The sequence below is a fragment of the Triticum urartu genome, chromosome 4 (assembly GCF_003073215.2).
Source record: "Triticum urartu cultivar G1812 chromosome 4, Tu2.1, whole genome shotgun sequence".
NCBI classification, from domain to species: Eukaryota; Viridiplantae; Streptophyta; class Magnoliopsida; order Poales; family Poaceae; genus Triticum; species Triticum urartu.
Window position 1 is genome coordinate 452444731 of NC_053025.1, and position 12348 is coordinate 452457078.

A 12348-nucleotide genomic window follows, 5' to 3' on the forward strand; every position below is an offset into this window, starting at 1 on the left:
GCGTCCGAGCGTGCCGACATGACTGTCCCTTCCCCTCCCGTCGCCCTCGACCCCCTGCCCCCTCCCGAAGCGTCCTCGCTGGAGCTAGCCGACGCACGCCCACGAGCGCACTGTGCGCAGCTTGACCCGGTCCTCGCTCTGTCCGTTTCCTCTGTCCCCCTGCGTTGGTTTCTTCTCCGTGGCCTCTGAATTGATGCCTTGTTGTGTTCCGGTGCCCTCCCCGTGATCGATGAGCTCGCCAGAGCTTTGGCCGAGCTCGAGCGGCGGCAACCGACTCGGCATCCTCGCCCCGCCTATAAAATGGCCCTCCCCGCGGCACTCTGAGCTCATCCACAGCCTCCTCACTCTCCAAGCACCCCGCCCAGCCCCTCCAATCGCTCCCGGAGCTTCTCCTCGCCTCCCATGGCCGCCGCAACCGCCGCCAGGCTCTGCTTGAATCCGAGCAGCCCCGGGCTCCTCCCCTCCTTCTTACACCTCTAGAGGCCCCCATCCACACCCCGAAGCCACCCTAGCCCTCCCCCTCCTCCTCTGGTGGTCCATGGCCACGAGCCCTCCGGTGCCCGGCGCCTCCGTCCGCCGCGGCCAATGCCCTGACCAGCCCCGTGCTCCCCGACGACCATGCTACCCCGGGACGGAGTCTCCTTGCTCCCCTGAGCATGCTGGTAGTCCGGGCGCCGCAAATGGTGGCCCGTGCCGCTGGCAATCACCGCCGGCGCCGCGCCCCTCCCTCTGGACTGTGTGCGAGCGCAGGCGAGACGAAGACCCCGCCCCTGGGCCCCGCCTGTCGGTCTCTACGCGTTGACCGGGTCGGCCCGCTGACATGGATAAGTAGAGACGTACTCCAGGCGAGTATGCTTTCCCTTACCGAAAGCGTATTTAGCTTCTTCTTCGGGCCAGAATGCACTTTCCTCTCTGGAAAGCGTATTTCTGAGAAAGGCAGGTTCTGTTTAATCTGCCAGGGACCTGTTTGTAGAAGTATTTTTATAGATTAGTCCCTAAGCTTTAAATAACCGTATCTTTGCACCCGTAACTCCAAATGAGGTGATTCCAAAGCCCACTTCTTCATCTCGTCGAGCCCGTTCTATTGGTGTCATTTTCACCATGTGTTAACATTCTAAAAATGACCATTTTCCCTTGCACCTAATCAGCCCCCTCCGAGAGGGAACGTTTTCCGACGATTCTTTCCGCAAGCTTTCCACACTTCTTCCCGGTGAATCCATCCACCCCAGGAAAGCCACACCCTCCATTTGCATGATTGCAATGTAGTGACATGGTTTAAATTATTTGAACTTGTTTAAAATATTGTTTTAGCTACTTGTGATTTGTTCATGGCATTTTTGGGAGTATTTTTTTGAGCTTGCTATTGCCATGATATTGCTTGGAGTTCTAGGACTTATATTTTGAAGGTTATGTGGATGACATGTTGCCTTTGGATTCTTAGTGGCTATTATGATTATTTTCATGATGGTATTATGCTTTGGAGTATTACTTTGGATATCACGCTGCCTTTGGATTATTAGTGGCTAGAATTATTTTTATCATGATGCTAGTTGATATTGTGTCTTGAAGTATGATTTAGTAAATGATGCTTGCATGTGGATCTTAGCTAGATAGCTAGTTCTTGCTATTAAAGTAGCAGCATTATCATTCTTGGATTCATCATAGTAGTGTTATGCTATCCTTGGAGTATTTTGATATGACGATATTATGCTTTGGACTAGTTGTTCGATATTGCTATGACTTGGATTACAGGTTGATAAGTCATATCGGAGTATCAGTTATAGCAGTTATATTTTGGGGATAAATTCCGTCATTAAGTTGCTCAGGTGCCACCGAATCGGGCTTTTCCAGTGCAACCACATTTGCATTTTATGGGAAGGCCCTAATGTGGTCTATTGTCATGCCTCTCGTCGGTGCCTCCAACGAGGGAAGGTTATGGACGTGTGGTACCCAGGCCCGGTAAGCCGACATAACCTTGTGTGCCCATGGTTTTGGTATTGATATCTCCTGTCCCCGTTTGGGACCGTTTTTGTTTTGCCACGATGGTGGCCGTTGATGCCTTTGGTAGGCACGGGTCCACCCATGACTTAGCCCAAAGGGGAGTTGGTCGGAGTGGCCGGGAGAGTGTCATGGCAGTAGATCGGTTTTGTCAGAACATTGTTGGTCCACCCGAATGGGAGTGCGAGGCCATGGGTTCCGTGGTGTGGGTAAAGTGCGCTACCTCTGCAGAGTGTAAGTTAATCTATCGATAGCCGCGTCCTCGGTCATGGGCATAAGTTCGTACTAGGTCCCATCGTTCGACCAACACTCACGTGACAGAATGACTTATAGGTGATTTATTTGTGGATATTGTGAGCTGTAACAGTTTGGAAGGATGCAGATGATGATGTTGAGATGATCCAGAGGATGATCATTGAGTTTGTGATGGGGTCGCGAGGTGATCATGTGGATGTTTGATCACCAGGATCACGTGGATCACAAGGTGATCGAGATGGTATATTGCTTGGTCGGATAGCCAAGGGTGAGATGGTTATTGAGATCTGAGATGGTGGTGTATCAGTATCGTAGTAGTTTCATATCATGCTTAGTAGTTGCTTTCCTATCATGGTAGCTGTTATTTAATTAATCTGCTAATGCTATGTTGTTGTCTTGCCTTGATGCTTTTGGTTGTTGTGAGCTTGCAAGTACATTTAATGTACTAACCTGGCATGTCATGCCAGATTGCAGGTAATGTCGTGATTGATTTCTTTGCTTGTTGAGGTTACATGCGTGCGAGCTAGATCGTGTCCCAGCCAGAGTCCCTGCGGAGTGGAGTTCACCACCTTCGTCGTTGTTCCGCTGCTACGAGTTGTTCCGCTGCTAGCATAGAGCAAGTGTAGTATTGCAGGCGTAGTATCGCCGTGCTGATGTGATCCTTTGTAACATTAGACACTTGTATCATTATCTTTTGTAATAAGAGCTGATTTGTTCTATGTCAAGCAGTGCCATATCCAGAGACTTCTCCTCGATCTCTGGGCTAGAATACGGGGCGTTCTGGTTCCTCTGAGCCAGGGTGCCACAGTGTCATCAACTTGGTGGATTTGCTCTGGTCGTCCTTGTCAGCGAACACCCAATGATCTTCACCACCAACAACCCGGAGCGGCTAGACCCGACACTGACCCTTGCGGACTACATGGACCGCAACATTGAGCTCGGCTACTACTCACCTCGCCCGCTGTAGTCCATGTGCTCGCCAAGAACTACCTCGCTATTGGCGTGGACCGTGATGACGAGCCTGACACGGTGTTGTTGGGAAACGTTGCATGGAAAACAAAAAAAATTCTACACATGCAAGATCTATCCATGGAGATGCATAGCAACGAGAGGGTAGAGTGTGTCTACGTACCCTCGTAGACCATTAAGAAGAAGCATTTATCAACGTGGTTGATGTAGTCGTACACCTTCACGATCAAGTACCGAATGTACGGCACCTCCGCGTTCAGCACACGTTCGGCTCGATGACGCCCTCACCTTCTTGATCCAGCAAGACGGGCAAAGTGGTAGATGAGTTCCAGCAGCACGATGTCATGGTGACGGTGGTGATGCAACTATCTCCGCAGGGCTTCGCCGAGCACTATGAAAATATGACCAAGGATGAACTGGAGGGAGAGGGGCGCCGCACATGACTTGGGGATCATTGTGTGTGTTGCCCCTTTCCCTCCCCACATATATATAGGTGGAGGGGGATAGGAGGCAGCCCTAGACGCGCCCCCCGGAGGAAAACGACAGGAGGGGGCCGGCGGCTTGCCCTGCCTCAGGAGCCTTCCCCCTTCCATGTATGGAGCATGGGGGAAAGGAAAAGGGGGCCGGCTGCCCTAGGGCGCCCCCTCCTTCCTTCTAGCGCACAGGGAAGGGGAGGTGGAACACACCCAGCCCCCTTGTGGGCTGGTGCGCCTCCCTCCTTGGCCCATGAGGCCCACCAAGTAAGTATAACCTACCGGTGGCCTCCCAGAACCCCTTCCGGCACTCCGATGCATTCCGAAACCTTTCTGAAACCAGAATACCTTCATCCCATATATTAATCTTTACCTACGGACCATTTCGGAGCTCCTCGTCATGTCCGTGATCTCATCCGGGACTCCAAACAACATTCGGTCACCAACTCACATAACTCATATAATACTATATCGTCAATGAACATTAAATGTGCGGACCCTATGGGTTTGAGAATGATGTAGACATGACCGAGGCGCCTCTCTGGTCAATAACCAATAGCGGGACCTGGATGCCCATATTGGTTCCTACATATTCTATGAAGATCTTTATCGGTCTAACCTTTATGGCAACATACGTAGTTCCCTTTGTCTGTCGGTATGCTACTTACCCGAGATTCAGTCGTCGATATCTCCATACCTAGTTCAATCTCGTCATTAGCAAGTCTTTTTACTCGTTTTGTAATACATCATCTTGTAACTAATTCCTTTGTCACTTTTCTTGCAAGCTTCTTATGATGATCTATTACGATAGGGCCCAGAGATACCTCTCCGGTATACAGAGTGATAAATCCCAATCTCGATCCACGCCCACTTAATAGACACCTTTGAAGATACATGTAGATCATATTTATGATCATCGAGTTATGTTGTGACATTTGACAGCACACAAGGTATTCCCCCGGTATCCGGGAGTTGCATGATCTCATGGTCGAAGGAACATGTATTTGACATTAAGAAAGCAGTAGCAATAAACTGAACGATCATATGCTAAGCTAATGGATGGGTCTTGCCCACCACATCATTCTCCTAATGATGTGATCCTGTTATCAAGTGACAACTCATGTCTGTGGTTAGGAAACCTTAACCATCTTTGATCAACGAGCTAGTCTAGTAGAGGCTCACTAGGGACACGGTATTTTTTTATGTATCCACACATGTATTTAAGTTTCCGGTCAATACAAATCTAGCATGAATTGTAAACCTTTATCATGAATAAGGAAATATAATAATAACAACTTTATTATTGCCTCTAGGGCATATATCCATCAGTCTCCCACTTGCACTAGAGTCAATAATCTAGTTCACATCGCCATGTGATTAACACCCATAGTTCACATCACCATGTGACTAACACCCAAAGAGCTTACTAGAGTCAATAATCTAGTTCACATCACCATGTGATTAACACCCAAAGAGTAATAAGGTGTGATCATGTTTTGCTTGGGAGAGAGGTCTAGTCAACGGGTTTGCCACAGTCCGATCCGTATGTATTTTGCAAATTTCTATGTCTACAATGCTCTGCATGGAGCTACTCTAGCTAATTGCTCCCACGTTCAATATGTATCCAGATTGAGACTCAGAGTCATTCGGATCAGTGTCAAAGCTTGCATTGACGTAACCCTTTACGACGAACTCTTTATCACCTCCATAACCGAGAAACATTTCCTTAGTATTCTTAGGTAACTAAGGATAATTTTGACTGTTGTATAGTGATCCACTCTTGGATCACTATTGTACCCCCTTGCCAAACTCATGGAAAGGCACACAAACAGGTCTGGTAAACAACATGGAATACTTTATAGAACCTATTCTTGAGGCATAGATAATGACTTTCATTCTCCCTCTATCTTTTGTCGTGGTCAGGCTTTGAGTCTTACTCAACTTCACACCTTGCAACATAGGCACGAACCCTTTCTTTGACTGATCTATTTTGAAATTCTTCAAAACTTTGCCAAGGTATGTGTTTTGAGAAAGTCCTATTAAGCGTCTCGATCTATCCCTATAGATCTTGATGCCCAATATATAATTAGCTTAACCGAGGTCTTTCATTGAAAAAATTCTTATTCAAGTATCCTTTTATGCTATCCATAAATTCTATATCATTTCTGATCCGCAATATGTCATCCACATATAATATCAGAAATACTACAAAGCTCCCACTCACTTTTTTGTAAATACAGGCTTCACCATAAGTCTGTATAAAACCATATGCTTTGATATTCTCATCAAAGCATATATTCCAACTCCGAGATGCTTGCACCAGTCCATAGATGGATCACTGGAGCTTGCACACTTTGTCAGCACCTTTAGGATCAACAAAACCTTCTGGTTGCATCATATACAAATCTTCTTTAAGAAATCTGTTAAGGAGTGCAGTTTTGGCATCCATTTGCCAGATTTCATAATCATAAAATGCCATAATTGCTAACATGATTCGGATAGACTTAAGCATTGCTACGGGTGAGAAAGTCTCAACATAGTCAACCCCTTGAACTTGTCAAAAACTTTTTGCGACAAGTCAAGCTTTGTAGACAGTGACATTACCATCAGTGTTCATCTTCTTCTTGAAGATCCATTTATTCTCAATGGGTTGCCAGTGATCGGGAAAGTCCACCAAAGTCCACACTTTGTTCTCATACATGGATCCTATCTCAGATTTCATGGCCTCAAGCCATTTATCGAAATCTGGGCTCATCATAGCGTCTTCATAGTTCGTAGGTTCGTCGTGGTCTAATAACATGACTTCCAGGACAGGAGTACCGTACCACTCTGGTGCGGAACGTATTTTGGTCGACCAACGAAGTTCAGTAGTAACTTGATCTGAAGTTTCATGATCACCATCATTAGCTTCCTCTCTAGTTGGTGTAGGCATCACGGAACTGGTTTTCCCTCGTGTGGTACTTTCCAATTCAAGAGAAGGTACAACTACCTCATCAAGTTCTACTTTCCTCCCACTCACTTCTTTTGAGAGAAACTCATTCTCTAGAAATGACACATTCTTGGCAACAAAGATCTTGCCTTTGGATCTGTGGTTAACATCCATTAAGTTATTTAAGTGATACATGATCCAAATCAACTAACCCATGTCCGATCATCACATGAGATGGGGTAGTCTTCAATGGTGAACATCTCTATGTTGATCATATCTACTATATGACTCACGTTCGACCTTTCGGTCTCCAGTGTTCCGAGACCATGTTTGTACATGCTAGGTTCGTTAAGTCTAACCCAAGTATTTTGCTTGTGTAAAACTGGCTTACACTCGTTGTATGTGAACGTAGAGTCTATCACACCCGATCATCATGAGGTGCTTTAGTGAAGGGATCATCTTATAATGTGATATGTCTCCAATGTATCTATAATTTTATATTGTTCCATGCTATTATATTATCTATTTTGGATGTTTTATATGCATTAATATGCTATTTTATATGATTTTTGGGACTAACCTATTAACCTGGCCCCAGTGCCAGTTCCTGTCTTTTCCTTGTTTTAGAGTTTCGCAGAAAAGGAATACCAAACGGAGTCCAAACGGAATGAAACTTTCATGATGATTTTTCTTGGACTAGAAGACATCCAAAGGGCTTGGAGTGCACGTCAGGAAATCCACGAGGCGACCACAAGGTCGGGAGGCCCCCCACCCTTGTGGGCCCCTCGTGACTCCACCAACCTATTTCTTCCACCTATATATTCTCAAATATCCCAAAACCTTCGAGGGGAGCCATGAAACCACTTTTCCACCGCTGCAACCTTCTGTACCCGTGAGATCCCATCTAGGGGCCTTTTCCGGCATCCTGCCGGAGGGGGATTCGATCACAGAGGGCTTCTACATCAACACCATTGCCTCTCCGATGAAGCGTGAGTAGTTTACCACAGACCTACGGGTCCATAGCTAGTAGCTAGATGGCTTCTTCTCTCTATTGGATTCTCAATGCAAAGTTCTCCTTGATGTTCTTGGAGATCTATTCGATCTAATACTCTTTTGCGGTGTGTTTGCCGAGATCCGATGAATTGTGGATTTATGATCAGCTTATCTATGAATATTATTTGAATATCCTCTGAATTCTTTTATGCATGATTTGATATCTTTGCAAGTCTCTTCGAACTATCGATTTGGTTTGGCCAACTAGATTGGTTTTTCTTGCAATGGGAGAAGTGCATAGCTTTGGGTTCAATCTTGCGGTGCTCGATCCTGGTGACAGAAGGTACACCGACACGTATTGTATTGTTGCCATCGAGGATAACAAGATGGGATTTTCATCATATTGCTTGAGTTTATCCTGCTACATCATGTCATCTTACTTAATGCGTTACTCTGTTTTTCATGAACTTAATACTCTAGATGCAGGCAGGAGTCGGTCGGTGTGTGGAGTAATAGTAGTAGATGCAGGCAGGAGTCGGTCTACTTGACACGGGCGTGGTGCCTATATTCATGATCATTGCCTTAGATACCGTCATAACTTTGCGATTTTCTCTCAATTACTCGGCAGTAATTTGTTCACCCACCGTAATATTTTTTATCTTAAGAGAAGCCTCTAGTGAAACCTATGGCCCCCGGGTCTATTTTCCATCATATAAGTTTCTGATATACAATTTTAGTTTCCTATTTACTTTCTTTGCAATCTTTTACTTTCTGTTCCATAAACCAAAAATACCAAAAATATTACTTTCCGTTTATCCATCTATATCATATCTCACTTTGCAAATAACCATGAAGGGATTGACAACCCTTTTATCACGTTGGGTGCAAGTTGGTGTTTGTTTGTCAGGTATTCGGTGGCTTGTTGTGTTGTCTCCTACTGGGTTGATACCTTGGTTCTCAAAAGCTGAGGGAAATACTTACTCTACTTTGCTGCATCACCCTTTCCTCTTCAAGGGAAAAACCAACTCAAGCTCAAGAGGTAGCAGGAAGAATTTCTGGCGCCGTTGCCAGGGAGATCTACGCCAGGTCAAGACATACCAAGTACCCATCAACAAGGTTGTCAGAATCGTGATTTTGAATCGGATCGGAGCTCCGATGGTAAGATCGCAAATCGTAGAATCTTCACTATCAGGATCGTATAAACGTAGATTCTATGAACTAAAATCGTAGAATCATAGGGGTTAGTTTGGATCGTAAAGTCGTAGAATCGTATAACAAAATCGCGATTCTGACAACCTTGCCCATCAAAAACTCTCATCTCTCGCATTACATTATTTGCCATTCACCTCTCATTTTCCTCTCCCCCACTTCTAAATGATTTTCAAAAAGATTTACATTTTCTTTTGCCCTTCTTCCATTCGCCTTGTTCATTTGCTATCTTTGCTTGTGTTACCTTGTGCCTTCTATTTACTTGCATCTTCGCTCACTAAAAATCTATTGATATGGATCCCCATCCACTTGCTAATCTTTTTAAAAGATCCAATCATGATGAACCAATTGCTAGTGAGTTGAGTGCACTAGGTTATCTTTATGAAGTTTTGCGTGAGATTCGTGAATCTGAAAATTGTAATGAAGTACTTTATGAAGTGATTCACGATAGATCTTTGAATAAAAAGCATGATTGCAATGATGTTATTATAAATTATATTAATGTCAATTATGTTAATGATATGCAAAACCCTAAGCTTGGGGATGCTAATTTTGCTATGCCTACTACTTGTTGCAATGATCATGATTGGGGTGATTCTTCTTACAATCTTGAAAATTTATTTAAGCCCCATGATGAATATGAGATTGATAATAATGTTTGCAATAATACTGAAAGTGGGTTCGGAAGAGTGTCAACTTTAGATCCCACATATTTGGATAATGTTCAATATTATGAAGCTTTTGATAGAAGTGGGTTCGAAGAGGTCATGACTTTATTTTATGATAATCCCACTATTTTGGAAGAGTGTCAACTTTGCATACATGAGGATCATGTAGGAAATATGTTGTGTGATAGCTATATTGTTGAATTTGAATATGATCCTACATGTAATTATTATGAGAGAGGAAAATATGGTTTTGGAAATTTCCATGTTAGTAAATTAGCTCTCTTCATGTTGAGATTGTTATCATCTCTTTCTCCTTCCTTGCATATGATATTTTTTGCTTGCCTTGATAATTTGTTTGCTTATAAAATGCCTATGCATAGGGAGTATGTTAGACCTAGATGTGTTTGTCAAAATTTTCATGGTTCTCTCTTTGTGCTTCAATTCTTCTCTTTTATGCGAGCATCATTGAAATTATCAATGCCCAGCTACGGGCGTTAAACAATAGCGCTTGTTGGGAAATATAGACAAAACACCGTGTCCCTAGTAAGCCTCTACTAGACTAGCTCGTTGATCAAAGATGGTTAAGTTTCCTAACCATAGACATGTGTTGTCATTTGATTAATGGGATCACATAATTAGAAGAATGATGTGATGGACAAGACCCATCCATTAGCTTAGCATAATGATCGTTAAGTTTTATAGCTATTGCTTTCTTCATGACTTATACATATTCCTTTGACTATGAGATTATGCAACTCCTGGATACCAGAGGAATACTTTGTGTGCTATCAAACGTCACAACGTAACTAGGTGATTATAAAGATGCTCTACAGGTATCTCCGAAGGTGTTTGTTGGGTTGGCATAGATCGAGATTAGGATTTGTCACTCCAAGTATCGGAGAGGTATCTCTGGGCCCTCTTGGTAATGCACATCATAATAAGTCTTGCATGCAATGTGACTAATGATTTAGTTGTGGGATCATGCATTACTGAACGAGTAAGGAGACTTGCCGGTAACGAGATTGAACTAGGTATGGAGATACCGACGATCGAATCTCGGGCAAGTAATGTACCGATGACAAAGGGAATAACGTATGTTGTTATAACGGTTTGACCGATAAAGATCTTAGTAGAATATGTGGGAACCAATATGAGCATCCAGGTTCCGCTATTGGTTATTGACCGGAGAGGTGTCTCGGTCATGTCTACATAGTTCTCGAACCCGTAGGGTCCGCACACTTAACGTTCGATGACGATTTGTATTACATGAGTTGTGTGATTTGGTGACTAAATGTTGTTGGGAGTCCCGGATGAGATCACGGACATGACGAGGAGTCTCGAAATGGTAGAGAGGTAAAGATTCATATACAGGACGATAGCATTCGGACATCGGAAGTGTTCTGGGGTACCGGGTACGTATCGGGTCACCTGAAGGGGTTCCGGGCAAACCCCGGCAAGCTATATGGGCCTAATGGGCCAAGAGAGGGACAAACCAGCCCCTAAGGGGTTGGTGCCCCCCCATTTGGGCTGGCCAAATTGGAGTAGAAAACGGGAAGGAGGAAAGGAAAAAGGGAATAGGATTCCCCCTTCCCCCTCTTCCCTTCCTAGTCCGAATAGGAATAGGAAAGGGGGGAGGCCGAATTGGGAGGACCCCAAGTAGGATTCCTCCTACTTGGGGCGCCCCCTTGGCTGCCTCTCCTCCCCTCCAACCTATATATATATATGAGGGGGCACCGCTAGAACACACAACAAACATTGTTAGCTGTGTGCGGCTCCCCCCTCCACAGTTTACGCCTCCGGTCATATTCACGTAGTTCTTAGGCGAAGCCCTGTGTGGATCACTTCACCATCACCGTCACCATGCCGTCGTGCTGATGGAACTCTCCCTTGACACTTTGCTGGATCAAGAGTTCGAGGGACGTCATCGAGCTGAACGTATGCAGAACTCAGAGGTGCCGTACGTTCGGTGCTTGACCGGTCGAAACGAGAAGAAGTTCGACTACATCAACCGCATTGTCAAACGCTTCCGCTTTCGGTCTATGAGGGTATGTGGACACACTCTCCCCCTCTCATTTCTATGCATCCCCTAGATATATCTTGCGTGAGTGTAGGATTTTTTTTGAAATTGCATGCTACGTTCCCCAACAAATCCTTGGAGTCGTAGTCGTACTTGATGAAGTAGAAGTTGATGTAGTCTTGGGAACCCACTTGACTAAGGCCTTCGGAGCTTCTTCAAGTGCATCAATCTCCTCTTGAAGCTTGTCCTTGCCTTTTTTCTTGTCGTCTTGTGATGGAAGATCATCTTGAGCTTGTGTTCCATTGAAGGAAGTAAGATCATACATCTCTTGTTGGGGAACAAACTTCGTCGTGGGGTATTGATCTTCTTCCCACTCAACTCCATTAGCATTGAACTTTCGTTCAAAACCAACACCTTGATTCTTCCGGTGCCTTCCTTTCTTGCCTACAATTTCCTCAAATTGCTTACTTCCGGCAAGGCTCTTGTAAACACCTTTCTCTATAATTCCCTTCAATAAGCTATTTTCTTGCTCAAGTGTAACTTGGCTAAGAGAATCATTAGTGGAATAAAGAGAACTACTAGAAGCAACAATATTGGATTTAGCATGATTATTGTTACTACTAGAAGAAGAATCTTTCTTACTCTTGTTGCTAGATTATACTTGTGGCATGTAAGTAGACAAGAGTAAACGCTTGGCAATGTAAGAAGAACTTTTCTTATGGAGATCATCATTGATTGCTTTTAAGAACCCATTCTCTTGCTCTAGGTTGAGCTTTTCAAAGAGTAGCGTCTTAAGATTCTTTAAAAGTTCTAGATGATCTTCTAAGGTAGTTTCAT

General features: G+C 44.4%; 1 pseudogene; it reads left to right on the forward strand.

Annotated features, from left to right (window-relative positions):
* Nucleotides 1-12348, forward strand: part of LOC125554795 — an 85418-nt pseudogene that overhangs the window by 3496 nt on the left and 69574 nt on the right.